The sequence below is a fragment of the Medicago truncatula genome, chromosome 4, assembly GCF_003473485.1.
Source record: "Medicago truncatula cultivar Jemalong A17 chromosome 4, MtrunA17r5.0-ANR, whole genome shotgun sequence".
Taxonomy (NCBI): Eukaryota; Viridiplantae; Streptophyta; class Magnoliopsida; order Fabales; family Fabaceae; genus Medicago; species Medicago truncatula.
Window position 1 is genome coordinate 20,866,779 of NC_053045.1, and position 15,799 is coordinate 20,882,577.

Below are 15,799 nucleotides of genomic sequence, written 5' to 3' on the forward strand. Positions count from 1 at the left end.
TTGGAGAAAAAGGGAGAAACAAGAGAAGTGAAGAACCAAGAGAAGAGAGGTTGCCGATCGTTAATCCTAAGGTAAGGGTGGGACTAACCTTCAATAATTCTGAGTATGTGATTCTGAAATCGAATTTAACATGGTTGTAGGTTGAAGTTTTAGAATTTGAGAGATTAGGGTTAAAAGTGAGTAATTGATGATTGGATGATGGACAACCGTTGAATTGATGTAGAAACTGTGTACATACCTTAGATAATCCATATGATGATAATCAAAATCAGTTTTAAGGTTAGAAACATGAGATTGGATGACTTTTGGAGAAAATATGCATTCTGCCCGAGCTGACATTCATCGCTCGCATCGCGAGCAAAACCTTTCGCCTCGCGAATGACCCATTGTTGCTCGCTGTAGCGAGTTGCCCAGTGAGTGAAACATGATTTTGTGAATTAATGTTAGAGTTCGAGTTTTAGATGATTTTGAGTGCCTTAATACGTATAAGAACGATTAGGCAAGTTTTTAGGTTTGAATTGGACATAGAGAAGTCAGAAAATGGTAATTTTGAGTGAAAAATGTCAAGTTCCCGAGATCACCCAGTTCTAGCTTGCCAAGGTGAGTAGCCTTTTTCCTGAACTCATCCTAGCGAGTAGAGTGGCTCGCCTCGCGAGTTATACAGTGGTAGACTACCTTGTTTAGGGTTCTTGCTATCTTTGTCGCACGAGAGGTTATGAGTTGGTCCTTGGGGTAGGAATGAGAGTTGTTTATAATATATTATTGTTTAGAGAGCCTGATTTAAGATGAATTAACGTTGTTGGTAATGTGATATAGTTATATAAGTATTGTGTGGAAAATGTTTGATCTTGAAGTTGTCGTTGATTACCATTGATTATTGTTATGTTGTGAGTTGCTTATGTGCTGCCTCTGCTGATGTTGAATATTAATTAAGTTGCAAGTGTCGGTCTAAGTTACAGAGTTGTAAGATGTTGTTCCAAAGTATTGGAGTCGTATAAGTTGTTGACGTTGTCCAAGTTGTAAGTTGTTGAGTCCATGCATACTCATTGAGTTGAGAGCTTGATGCCCTGTGAGCTTTTGCTCCTTACGTTGAGGGCTTGACGCCCTGTGAGATTTTTCTCTTATGTTGAGGGCTTGATGCCCTGTGAGTGTATTTATGCTCTTATGTTGAGGGCTTGATGCCCTGGTTGGTACCACATGCATGATTAAGAAGAAGTGGTTGCACTGTCGAGTTGAAGTCGTAGATGTTGCATAGCCGTTGTTGATAAGTTGTCATATACCCATAAGTTGTTAATGAAGTATTATATGAAGAATTATTATTATTATAAATTGATGTTGTTTATGTTGTTAAATGCTTTTGATGAATTATATGCTTATTATTATTGAATGTGAAATCTCACCCCTTCTGCTTGGAAATGTTGCCCTCACAATTGGGTAACTTGTAGGTGATCAAGAATAGTTGCAGTCGTGAGTGGATCTTCTCTCACGTGTGTCTTAGGTGCTCTGATACGTAATAGGATGAGAATTTTGTTGTTGCTTTCTATTTCTTACGTATTATTTTATGAACTTTCATGAACATGTTGTTAGAATAATTTTAAGAGATTTTAAGTTGAGGCCTCGGTGCCAAAGATGTTTAAATGTTGAATAAATTCCGATGCGATGTAATAATTGGTATGTTGTTGAATCTGAAGGATAAATAGTTATTTTATTCTGCTTATGATTTTATGAAAGAAGTGTGACATTCCGTTTATGTTGAAATACTCTAATTTATATGTGAAATTTTTAAGTTGGGAAAACGGGATGTTACAATTGGTATCAGAGCTGGTCTGTCCGTCCGGCCAAGTAGTTGATTCGTGTCATGTAGAGTAATAGTTGTAATACTGTCTTAAGCTTTCTTGTTGTTGTGTAAAGAACTAAAATGGCTGGAAGAAATGACGCTGCGATTGCTGCTGCTTTGGAAGTTCTGGCTCAAGCTGTGGGGCAATAGCCTAATGCTGGTGCTGGTGCTAATGCTGAGGTTAGAATGTTGGAAACTTTTATGAGGAATCATCCATCTACTTTCAAAGGAAGGTATGATCCAGATGGAGCTCAGATGTGGCTCAAAGAGATTAAGAGGATTTTACGAGGTATGCAATGCAATGAGGTTCAGAAGGTGTGCTTTGGTACACACATGCTAGCTAAGGAAGCTGATGACTGGTGGGTGAGTATTCTACCTATCCTAGAGCACGGAGGTGGAGTTGTTACTTGGGCTGTGTTTAGGAGAGAGTTTCTAGACAGATACTTTCCGGAAGATGTTTGTGTGAAGAAAGAGATTGAGTTTCTTCAGCTGAAATAGGGTGATAAGTCGGTGACTGAATATGCTGCAAAGTTTGTGGAGCTGGCTAAATTTTATCCACACTATACTGCTGATACTGCTGAGTTCTCCAAGTGCATCAAGTTTGAGAATGGTTTGCATGCTGAGATCAAGCGAGCCAACGGGTATCAGAAGATCCGTAACTTTTCTGAGCTGGTGAGCAGCTGCAGAATCTACAAGGCTGTGAATGAGAGGAGACCCAGAAATCAGCAAAATCGTCCTAAGCCTTACAGTGCTCCTGCTGATAAGGGTAAGAAAAGATTTAATGATGAAAGAAGGCCTAGAAAGAAAGACACTACGGCTGAGGTTCTTTGCTATACTTGTGGTGAGAAAGGCCATAAGAGTAATGCTTGTACTGGAGATGTGAAACGGTGTTTCCGTTGTGGCAAGAAAGGGCATACTATTACATAATGTAAGCATGATGATGTTGTGTGTTTTAACTGCAATGAAGAGGGTTACATTGGTTTGGAATGCAAGAAACCTAAGAAGGCGCAAACTACAAGAAGAGTTTTTGCTTTGACTGGTACGCAGACAGAGAATGAGGATCGATTGATTAGAGGTACATGTTATTTTGATAGTACTCCTTTAGTTGCTATTATTAATACTGGTGCTACGCATTGTTTTATTGCTCTTGATTGTGCTTCTAAGTTGGGTCTTACTATGTCAAATATGAATGGAGAAATGGTTGTCGAAACTCCAGCTAAGGGTTCGGTGACTACTTCTTTAGTGTGTTTAAGATATCCTTTATCTATGTTTGGTAGATATTTTGAGATTGATTTGGTTTGTTTGCCTTTGAGTGGAATGGATGTAATTCTTGGTATGAACTGGTTGGAGTATAACCATGTTCACATTAATTGTTATAACAAGTCAGTGTATTTTTCTTCTGTCGAAGAAGAGAGTGGAGCAGAGTTCTTGTCTACTAAGCAGCTGAAACAGTTAGAGCGTGATGAAATTCTAATGTTTTTTTTATGGCGTCCTTGTCTGTTGAGAATCAAGCAGTGATTGATAAGCTACAAGTTACGTGTAATTTTCCAGAAGTTTTTCCTGATGAAATTCCTGATGTGCCTCCAGAAAGAGAAGTTGAATTTTCGATTGATCTTGTTCCGGGAACGAAGCCTGTGTCTATGACGCCTTACCGTATGTCAGCTTCTGAGTTGGCCGAGTTGAAGAAACAATTAGAAGATTTGCTTGATAAGAAGTTTGTGAGACCAAGTGTTCCACCTTGGGGAGCGCCGGTATTGCTAGTTAAGAAGAAAGATGCTAGTATGAGGTTGTGTATTGATTATCGACAGTTGAATAAAGTGACAATAAAGAATAGGTATCCACTTCCGAGAATTGATGATTTGATGGATTAGTTAGTGGGTGCACATGTGTTCAGCAAGATTGATTTGAGATCAGGTTATCACCAGATTAAAGTAAAAGACGAGGATATGCAGAAGATGGCTTTTAGAAAACGTTATGGACATTATGAGTATTCAGTGATGCCTTTGGGTGTTACAAACGCGCCAGGTGTGTTTATGTAGTACATGAATCGCATTTTTCATGCGTATCTAGATCGTTTCGTGGTTATATTCATCGATGATATTTTGATATACTCTAAGACTGAAGAGGAATATGCTGAGCATTTGAAGATTTTTTGCAAGTGTTCAAGGAGAAGAAGTTATATGCTAAGTTGTCAAAGTGTGAATTCTGGTTGAATGAGGTAAGTTTTCTTGACCGTGTTATTTCTGGTAATGGTATTGTGGTAGATCCGTCTAAAGTTGATGTAGTATCACAGTGCGAGACTCCTAAGTCGGTTACCGAGATTAGAAGCTTTTTGGGTTTGACAGGTTATTACCGCAGGTTTATAGAAGGATTTTCTAAGTTAGCACTTCCGTTAACTCAGTTGACTTGTAAAGGTAAAGCTTTTGTGTGGGATGTTTAGTGTGAGAATAGTTTTAATGAATTAAAGAAGCGATTGACGATGGCTCCGATTTTGATTTTACCAAAGTCCGATGAACCTTTTGTTGTGTATTGTGATGCGTACAAGTTGGGCTTAGGTAGTGTGCTTATGCAGGATGGTAAGGTAGTAGCTTATGCATCGAGACAGTTGAGGATTCATGAACGAAATTATGCTACTCATGATCTTGAATTAGCTGCAGTGGTCCTTGTACTCAACATTTGGAGACATTACTTGTATGGTTCGAGATTTGAAGTGTTCAGTGATCATAAAAGTCTGAAGTATTTGTTTGATTAGAAGGAATTGAATATGAGACAACGAAGGTGGCTTGAATTGTTGAAAGATTATGATTTTGAGTTGAATTATCAACCAGGTAAAGCTAATGTTGTTGCAGATGCTTTAAGTAGGAAAACTCTACATATGTCCGCTATGATGGTCAAGGAATTTGAGTTACTTGAACAGTTTAGAGATTTGAGCTTAGTCTGTGAAGTGTCACCTCAGAGTGTGAAGTTAGGAATGCTGAAGATTGATAATGAATTCTTGAACAATATTAAAGAAGCGCAAAAAGTTGATGTTAAGTTTGTGGACTTGTTGGTTGCTAGTAATCAGACTGAAGATAATGACTTCAAGGTTGATGATCAGGAGGTGTTGCGATTCTGAGGCAGAATTTGTATTCTTGAAGATGATGAGATGAAGAAGATGATTCTTGAAGAGAGTCACAAAAGTAACTTGAGTATTCATCCGGGAGCTACGAAGATGTATCATGATTTGAAGAAGTTGTTTTGGTGGTCTGGGTTGAAACGTGATGTGGCACAGTTTGTGTATTCCTGTTTGATTTGTCAGAAGTCAAAAGTTGAGCATCAAAAACCTGTTGGGTTGATGCTATCTTTAGATGTGCCAGAGTGGAAATGCAATAGTATATCCATGAATTTTGTGACGAGTTTGTTGAATACTCCAAAAGGGAATGACGATATTTGGGTGATTGTAGATAGATTGACGAAGTCGGCTCATTTCATTCCGATTAATATCAGTTTTCCTATATCTTAGTTGGCGGAGCTTTACATCAAATTGAATCACCAAGTGTATAAGCACAAACAAGTAAGACATGCAATTAGAGCATAGCTCAATTATTTACAACCATCAACAAGGTCCACAATTGTACATATACACCAATCCACATAGATCACAACGTTCAACAAATTTCACCAATGTACAAGTTCATCAAGTCACATATTCAATTATGACACAATTCATTAATCAATCAATTCCAAATATCACAAGTATGTATTCATCAAACACACTTATCATCAACAATCATCATTCACATGCAACAATTAAGACTCATGCCAATATGATATGTGTAACACCCTGTTATCCCAAAGCAATTAAATAATAAATAAATATACATCAGAGTATATCTCAAACGGGCATGTCACACTACTTTTCAAAATTTCTTAAATATATTATAACACTATTTAATAAACATCTTTCATAAAACCTCAATAATTTGCAGCGGAATATTCTTCAAACATTAAACATCAACATCCAACAATAAATCCTGGCACAAAGGCCCCAACATAAATATTCATTATTAATTGTTTCAAATAAAAATAAAAAGGCTCCACAATAGGTTTTCAAAATTTGATACATAAGGAATGAAAATAAATAAGAAATCCAATCCCGTACGTATCAGAGCCCTAGACATTGAACCACCACCTACTACTCAGGATCACCTGCAAGTTACCCATAGGAAGGGCAACATTTTCAAGCAGAAGGGGTGAGATTCACAACAATAAATATAGATATAAAATTCATCAATTGAATCTAACACCCTAACATAATAATAATTATTCAATATGAATATATACTTCAAAATCAACAACATCAACAATAATGGTAATTACAACCAATAACACGACTCATGCAACTACTCGACAACTCCACTAAGACTCCTCGACAATGCACATGCATGTGGTACCAATTTACAGGGCAGAAGCCCTCACCAGATATTGAATGGTTAACGCATTCATCAGGGCATAAGCCCTCACCGCTTTGAACAACGAGGTGTTCCAGGACATGAGTCCTCCTGCTTTGAACGACAAGGCAGGGCATGAGCCCTCCCGCTTTATATGCTTATGCAACTGACTCCACTTGTGTATATCTACATACAACTTATATATGTATATATGACTTACAACTACATAATTCAACAACATGTATGATTTAATTAAATAAAAGCATACATCACAGTCAACAACAGATCATCATAATCAATCAAATAATTCCAGAAAATGCACAACTAATCATAATCATGCTCATACATCAAATTAATTCAACATTATTCAAAAACATAATAAACAACTCAAATACTGGGCAACTCGCCTCGCGAGTGCATCTGCTCGCCATGGCGAGCTCAGGCAAAAGGTTACTCGCTGTGGCGATTACGAGGCGAACTAGAAAAGGGGTGCTCTCGGGAGTTTTGACATTTTTCTCACTAAATCTTCATTTTTAAGCTCCCTATTCATCTTTTTAATCTGAAAACTGTCCCAGTCCTCTCTAAAATCATCTAGGCGCTTAAAACTATCCATATTACAACTTATAACAACAATTCAAAAATCATGATTTTCACTCACTAACTCGCCATGGAAAGTGGTTCTGCTCGCGAGGCGAGCCATGAAGATGGCTCCCTTGCGAGGTGAGACAGGACTACTCGCGGGGCGAGCAATGAATGTCAGCACAAGCAGAATGCAGGTTTTTCCCCAAAAATCACATTTTCCTCTAATTCACTCCCCAATTTAGTTTACAGATGCAAAACTAAGTGTTGTATGCAACCAGAACCTAATTCTAACATCAGAACCACAATCTCTACACCCAAAACTCAATAATTCATCATAAACCTACAATCCCCAATTTCTACCAAAAGCTTGTTAAACCAAAATCAGAATTTAATAACTACACTATTGAAGCAAACCTGACCCTTACCTTAAATCAGATGAACAAATGCACAACAATCAGATTCTCTTGGCTCTTCTCCCTTGTTCTTGGTTTTCTCTCCCAAAGCCTGTTTTCACGTAAAAGCAGTTCCCACTCTTTCTTTTCCTAACTCCCCAATATAACTCCCCTTTATTTCATTTACTCCCCCTTAATTCTATTAATTCCTAATTAACTCCCCAACCCCCAAAATAATATTAATTCACACATTATTCTAATTATATTGAAATAAACTATATAATAAAATAATGCACACCACATAATCAACAAATATTATTTAAAATCATATAAAAGACTCTAAATAAATCATAATAAATAAAATAACGACTAGGGCATTACAACTCTCCCCAACTTAGAGCATTTCGTCCTCGAAATCTTACCTGAAACAAACAACTCTGGATACGACTCCCGCATCTTACTCACCAGCTCCCAAGTCAAACTTTCACCGGTTACTCCACCCCAAACAACCTTCCCTAGAGGTATATCCTTACCTCTCAACTTCTTCACCTCACGGTCTTCGATTCTCAACGGTAAGGTCTCAACTGTGAGGTTGTCTCTAACCTGCACATCATCTCTTGGAATAACATGCGAAGGATCCGCTACATACTTCCGAAGTTGCGACACATGAAACACATCATGCAAGTTCGAAAGATGTGGTGGCAAACCCATTTTGTATGCCACTGTTCAAACCCTCTCTGATATCTGATACGGACCAATGAACTTTGGAGTCAACTTCTTAGACTTCAATGCACGTCCTACACCCGTCATAGGAGTAACTCTCTAAAACACATGATCTCCCTCTTGAAACTCAAGGGCCTTCCTACGCTTGTCATGATAACTCTTCTGTCGACTCTGCGACGCTTTCATCTTTTCCCTTATCATCTTGACTTTCTCTATAGTCTGATGAACCAAATCCGGTCCCAACACAAAACTTTCTCCTGATTCAAACCAGCATAAAGGAGTCCTGCACCTCCGACCATACAAAGCTTCGAACGGTGCCATACCAATACTCGAATGGTAACTGTTGTTGTACGTGAACTCTATTAACGGTAGATGACTATCCCAAGCTCCACGTTGCTCAAGTACACACACTCTCAGTAAATCCTCCAATGATTGGATTGATGAGTCATTTATTATCTATTTTAATATGTTATTTAGTTTCGTTTTAGTTAGATTTAAGTTTATTTTATATTTATATTATTTCCTTTTTGAACTATTTTACTTTAATACCATATTGTTATATTTCACGAACGAATATTTGATGGATTGAGTCTTGGAGCAAAAGCAAGGGATTTGGATCTGATTCGGTACGAAAATACAAAGATTTGGAGACCAAATATGTCTCCTCCAAAGTCAGAAGCTTGGCACGGCCCGTGCTAGAATTGGCATGGCCGTGCCACCCTCCAGAGTCACTTTTGCTGCTTTTGCTTAGATTTTAAGCTACTCTATTTTTAGCCCGCAGTTTCTTATGGAACATTCTAGTAATGTAATTGCTTAGATTTTAAGTCGAATGTATGCTATAAATAGAGTAGCTAGCCATCACAAATATTCATCTTTTCTTGGAATGCAATATGTGACAATTGTCTTTCTATTACAAGTTCTTTTACTTTCTTGTTATTAACGGTAGATGACTATCCCAAGCTCCACGTTGCTCAAGTACACACACTCTCAGTAAATCCTCCAATGATTGGATTGATGAGTCATTTATTATCTATTTTAATATGTTATTTAGTTTCGTTTTAATTAGATTTAAGTTTATTTTATATTTATATTATTTCCTTTTTAAACTATTTTACTTTAATTCCATATTGTTATATTTCAGGAACGAATATTTGATGGATTGAGTCTTGGAGCAAAAGAAAGGGATTTGGATCTTATTCGGTATGAAAATACAAAGATTTGGAGACAAAATATGCCTCCTCCAAAGTCAGAAGCTTGGCACGGCCCGTGCTAGAATTGGCACGGCCGTGCCACCCTCCAGAGTCACTTTTGCTGCTTTTGCTTAGATTTTAAGCTACTCTATACAAAAATACAAAAATACAACTTTCTACTTTCTATACTTTAATTCTAATCATTGCTAAAAGATAATTGAATTCATAACTCCCTGTCGGAACGATACTCTTATTTTACTACTTTGATAGAACCGTGCACTTGCAGTTTTATCCCATCAAGTTTTTGGCGCCGCTGTCGGGGAGTTATTGTAATTTGATTAACTTTTTAATAGTGGTTACTCTAAATATATATATATATATATATATATATATATATATAATATTTTCTTTCCTTTTCTTATCTTTTTATTTTTCTAATTATATATATATATATATATATATATATATCCATCCTTTTCTCTTTTATTTTATTTTGTTATTTTTTATTTTTTACCTGTTCTGATCTCAGGCATGGCCCAAAACTACTATCCTTGGACTCCTTCCCCTGTTTTGCCTCCTTGTTATGGAATATTTGGTCATACTGGTCAACTAGGTAGTATTGTTAGAAGTCCTGAGCAAGTAAACTATGCTCATTATAATCAAGGGTTTAGGAAAGATCAATCTTTTCAAACCCCTCAAAATCATTTTGGACAGCAAACAACACCGCCTGGTTTTGAAAATAACCAAGGAGTCCCTCAAAGATCCAACTTGGAACTTTTGCTAGAAAATCTTGTATTAGATAACTCTAGGCACAAAAAGAATTTGAAATCCAAGCTAGAAATTTGAAGGACTCTCTCGATAGACTTTCCTCAAAAGCAGATTCTCTTTGTACTCAAAACAAAATTCTAGAGATTCAAATCCCTCAAGTAGGCCATCAAGTAGCCTCTCCCTCCCAAACCTCCGGAATCCTTCCGAGCCAACCTAAGGCTAACCCAAAGGGTCAACCGAATGATGTTACATGTAACGCCCACTTTCGTTTAATCGTTATTTAATCGAGTTTAGGCAATTATATTATAATTATATAATATATGCATGATTTTGATATGTTTGATGATTTGTGGTGAATTTAGTGATTTGATTGATGACGTGATAAGTTATGAGTTTTGGAGGATTTGATTAAGATTAGAGAATATATTTTATTGTTAAATAAAATAAAGATTTGAAAATAATATAAAATATTTAGTTGAGGGTTGTTTTGATATTTTAGATAGTTTTGGGGGAGAAATTGAGATAAGATAAGTAATTAGGAAGAGATATAAATAGAGAAGACCTAATTGTTAGAAAAACTGATTGTACGTGAAAACTTTTGGAAAAAGGAGAAAAAGCTTAGAGAGGAGCAAGTGACCAAGAGGGCTGCGATTTTCTTCATAACCAGGTAAGGGTGGGACTAATAACTCAGTAGCATTAACCTCTGTAATTCTGATGATTAGTTGACAAAGTTAGGATTGATTTAGAAAAGTTTTGGAATTAGGTTAAAACCCTAAAAATTGATGATCAAACGGTAAAACTTGTTTAGATTGATGTAGAAACCGTCCTTTAACCTTAGAATATGTTTAGGATGAATTCTGGAATCAAAATTAGGCTTTGAACCATGTTGTGTGATGGATTTTTGAGAAAAACCCTAGTCTGCCCGTGCTTCTGTTCATCGCTCGCCACAGCGAGTGATGAACCTCGCCTCGCGAGTGATGGACTTCATCGCTCGCCACGCGAGCCCCTTTCCTTCGCCTCGCGAGTTGTTTGGTCCAACTCGCCATGGCGAGCAACCCTTTCTCGCCTCGCGAGCTTAGGCAGAGTGCATGTCATATTTTGTATTTTTGACTTTTTAGTTGGACCTTGAGTGCCTTTAAGTGCCTAAACATACCTAGAGATGATTAGGAATGATTTTAGGACAGGATTGAACCCAGAACAACATTAGTTGGGAGTTTGAGTGGTACTCGCCATGGCGAGTAAGGACTCTCGCCTCGCGAGCAAGTCCAGAATGTAGTGTTTTGTGTGTTTGTGCGATCTGTGTCGCACCTTTCGATCAAGAGTGAACCCCTAGTTGGTAATGAAACCTAAAGATAACGTTTAATGCAGTTTGTAAAGCTTTTAAGATACATTGATGTTAATTGAGCATGATTAAGGTATTATGCAATATGTAAGATATAATGAAACGATTATGATTTTATTGAATTAATGTTAATATGTTTATATCCCCTGCTGTTATGTGACTTGATTATGCTGCTGCTGTTATTTAACTGAGTATGCAATGTTTATTTTTGAATATAAAGAAATGAAGACGTTTCGCTTCAAGTTATTGAATGCATATGATTACGATGAATACGATGTTTTGTTATTAAGAGTCCATGCATAGCATATCATTGAGCTTAGTCCTCACCACGAAAATTAGGAGCTTTGTCCTCCGCACGTTTTATAGGAGCTTTGTCCTCCGCACGATTAAAGTATATTAATACTTATGATGACGATTGGTACCACATGCATATATGGAGTCTAGGAGCATTGTCACATTGTCATGATTAAGATGCCTTGTTGATAATGGTTGAATATGTGATTACGTGATACGTGCTTATTGATTATGTTATGTTACTCCTAATTAATGGATATATGATTACGTGTTAAAAGTTTAGCAATTATGCAAAGTTAATTAATGAAATGACCATGTTGTTAACTTATGATTCTTAATTGCATTGTTTAATGTTAATCTGTTATGAAATCTCACCCCTTCTGTTTGAATGTTACCTCGACCGTGGGTAACGTGCAGGTGATCGTGCTTAGTGTGCAGTTGCCGTCGTGAGTGGCCTTGCCTTCACTGTGTCGTCTAGGTCGCTCTGATACGTAACGGGATGGGGTTTAATGCTATAACATGCTTCATTCTTTTACGTGAACTGCTTATGTTTTGATAAACTCTTTTGAGATACTTGTTGGGCCTGCGTGCCAAAACGTTTATGATTTATGTTTATGATTTTCCGCTGCTATGTTAAGGATATTTGTGAGGGTTAAATTATCATTTAACTGTTTTTGGATTACGTTTCTATGTGATATCCCGTTTATGGTTTTACTCTGATAATTGTTTATGAAATTTGTATATTGGGAAAACGGGGTGTTACAATTGGTATCAGAGCAGGTCGATCCGTCCGGTCAATTAGAGAGTCGTGTCGAGTCTTAGTAATATTTATATTACTATCTTATGTTGTTGTTGCTACTTTTGTAGAATATCAGAATGGCTGGAAGGAATGATGCTGCGTTAGCTGCTGCTCTACAAGCTGTTGCCCAAGCTGTGGGACAACAACCTAACGCAAATGCTGGTGCGAACGCGGAAGCTAGGATGTTGGAGACGTTCATGAAGAAGAACCCTCCGACCTTCAAAGGACGTTATGACCCTGATGGAGCCCAGACGTGGCTTAAGGAGATTGAGAGGATTTTCCGAGTTATGCAGTGCACTGAAGATCAGAAGGTGCGGTTTGGTACTCATCAGCTAGCCGAGGAAGCTGATGACTGGTGGGTTGCTCTTCTGCCTACCCTTGGGCAGGAGGGAGCTGTTGTGACTTGGGCTGTTTTCAGGAGAGAGTTCCTGAGAAGATACTTTCCGGAGGATGTTCGCGGGAAGAAAGAGATCGAATTCCTTGAGCTGAAGCAAGGAAACATGTCCGTGACAGAGTATGCTGCCAAGTTCGTGGAGCTGTCTAAGTTCTATCCGCACTATACTGCAGAGAATGCTGAGTTCTCGAGATGTATCAAGTTCGAGAACGGTTTGAGGCCCGACATCAAGAGGGCGATTGGGTACCAACAGCTGAGAGTTTTTCAGGACTTAGTTAATAGCTGCAGGATCTATGAAGAGGATACGAAGGCTCACTACAAGGTAGTGAATGAGAGGAAGGGTAAGGGACAGCAGAGTCGTCCTAAGCCGTACAGTGCCCCTGCTGATAAAGGGAAACAGAAGATGGTCGATGTTAGGCGGCCTAAGAAGAAGGATGCTGCAGAGATTGTGTGTTTCAATTGTGGTGAGAAAGGCCACAAAAGCAACGTCTGCCCGGAGGAAATCAAGAAGTGTGTTCGGTGTGGCAAGAAAGGTCACGTTGTAGCTGATTGCAATCGTACGGACATTGTGTGCTTTAACTGCAATGGAGAGGGTCACATTAGCTCTCAGTGTACTCAGCCGAAGAGGGCGCCGACTACTGGTAGGGTCTTTGCTTTGACTGGGACTCAGACAGAGAATGAGGATCGTTTGATCAGAGGTACTTGCTATATTAATAATACTCCTTTAGTTGCTATTATTGATACTGGTGCTACGCATTGTTTTATTGCTTTCGATTGTGTTTCTGCTTTGGGTCTTGATTTGTCTGATATGAATGGAGAGATGGTTGTCGAAACTCCAGCTAAGGGTTCGGTGACTACTTCTCTCGTATGTTTGAAATGTCCTTTGTCTATGTTTGGTCGTGATTTTGAAATGGATTTAGTTTGTCTACCTTTGAGTGGTATGGATGTGATTTTGGGTATGAACTGGTTAGAGTACAACCACGTTCTTATTAATTGTTTTAGCAAGTCAGTGCATTTCTCTTCCGTTGAAGAGGAAAGTGGTGCAGAGTTTTTATCTACCAAGCAGCTGAAGCAACTGGAACGCGACGGTATCTTGATGTTTTCGTTAATGGCTACTTTATCTATTGAGAATCAAGCAGTGATTGGCAGGTTACCGGTGGTGTGTGAATTTCCTGAAGTTTTTCCAGATGAGATTCCTGATGTGCCTCCAGAGAGAGAAGTTGAGTTTTCTATTGATCTTGTTCCTGGAACGAAGCCGGTCTCGATGGCACCTTATCGTATGTCTGCTTCTGAGTTATCTGAGTTGAAGAAACAGTTGGAAGACTTGCTTGAGAAGAAGTTTGTTAGACCAAGTGTTTCACCTTGGGGAGCGCCGGTTTTGCTAGTAAAGAAGAAAGATGGTAGTATGCGGTTGTGTATTGATTATCGACAGTTGAACAAGGTAACTATCAAGAATAGGTATCCACTTCCGAGAATTGATGATTTGATGGATCAGTTAGTGGGTGCACGAGTTTTCAGCAAGATTGATTTGAGATCAGGTTATCACCAGATTAAAGTAAAGGATGAAGATATGCAGAAGACGGCTTTCAGAACGCGTTATGGTCACTATGAATATAAAGTTATGCCTTTTGGAGTTACCAATGCACCTGGAGTGTTTATGGAGTATATGAATCGCATCTTCCATGCATTTTTGGATCGGTTCGTAGTTGTGTTCATCGACGATATTTTGATTTACTCCAAGACTGAAGAAGAACATTCTGAGCATCTGAAGATTGTTTTGCAAGTGTTGAAAGAGAAGAAGCTTTATGCTAAATTGTCTAAGTGTGAATTCTGGTTGAAAGAAGTGAGTTTTCTAGGCCATATTATTTCTGGTGACGGTATTGCAGTGGATCCGTCTAAAGTTGAAGCGGTATCACAGTGGGAGACTCCAAAGTCCGTTACAGAGATTAGAAGTTTCTTGGGTTTAGCTGGTTACTATAGAAGGTTTATTGAAGGATTTTCTAAGTTAGCTCTTCCGCTAACGCAGTTGACTTGTAAAGGTAAAACTTTTGTGTGGGACGTCCATTGTGAGAAAAGTTTCGGTGAATTGAAGAAGCGTTTGACGACTGCTCCCGTGTTAATTTTGCCGAAGTCGGATGAACCTTTTGTGGTATATTGTGATGCGTCCAAGTTGGGTTTAGGAGGTGTACTTATGCAAGAAGGTAAAGTGGTAGCTTATGCTTCAAGACAGTTGAGAGTTCATGAGAAGAATTATCCTACGCATGATCTCGAGTTGGCGGCTGTAGTCTTTGTATTGAAGATATGGAGACATTATTTGTATGGTTCGAGGTTTGAGGTGTTTAGTGATCACAAGAGCTTGAAGTATTTGTTCGATCAGAAGGAATTGAATATGAGACAGCGAAGATGGCTAGAGTTGCTAAAGGATTATGACTTTGGTTTGAATTATCATCCAGGTAAAGCTAATGTTGTTGCAGATGCCTTGAGTAGGAAGACATTGCATATGTCCGCCATGATGGTCAGAGAGTTCGAATTGCTTGAACAGTTTAGAGATATGAGTTTGGTTTGCGAATGGTCACCTCAGAGTGTGAAACTGGGTATGCTGAAGATTGATAGTGAATTTCTGAAAAGTATCAAGGAAGCACAGAGAGTTGATGTAAAGTTTGTGGACTTGTTGGTTGCTAGAGATCAGACTGAAGACAGTGATTTTAAAATCGATGATCAAGGTGTGTTGAGATTCCGAGGAAGAATTTGTATCCCAGACAATGAAGAGATTAAGAAGATGATTCTTGAAGAGAGTCATAGAAGTAGCTTGAGTATTCATCCGGGAGCTACGAAGATGTATCATGATTTAAAGAAGATTTTCTGGTGGTCTGGTTTGAAACGAGATGTGGCACAGTTTGTGTATTCCTGTTTAGTTTGTCAGAAGTCGAAAGTTGAGCATCAGAAACCTGCTGGGATGATGGTACCTTTAGACGTGCCAGAATGGAAATGGGATAGTATATCGATGGATTTTGTGACGAGTTTGCCGAATACTCCGAGAGGGAGCGA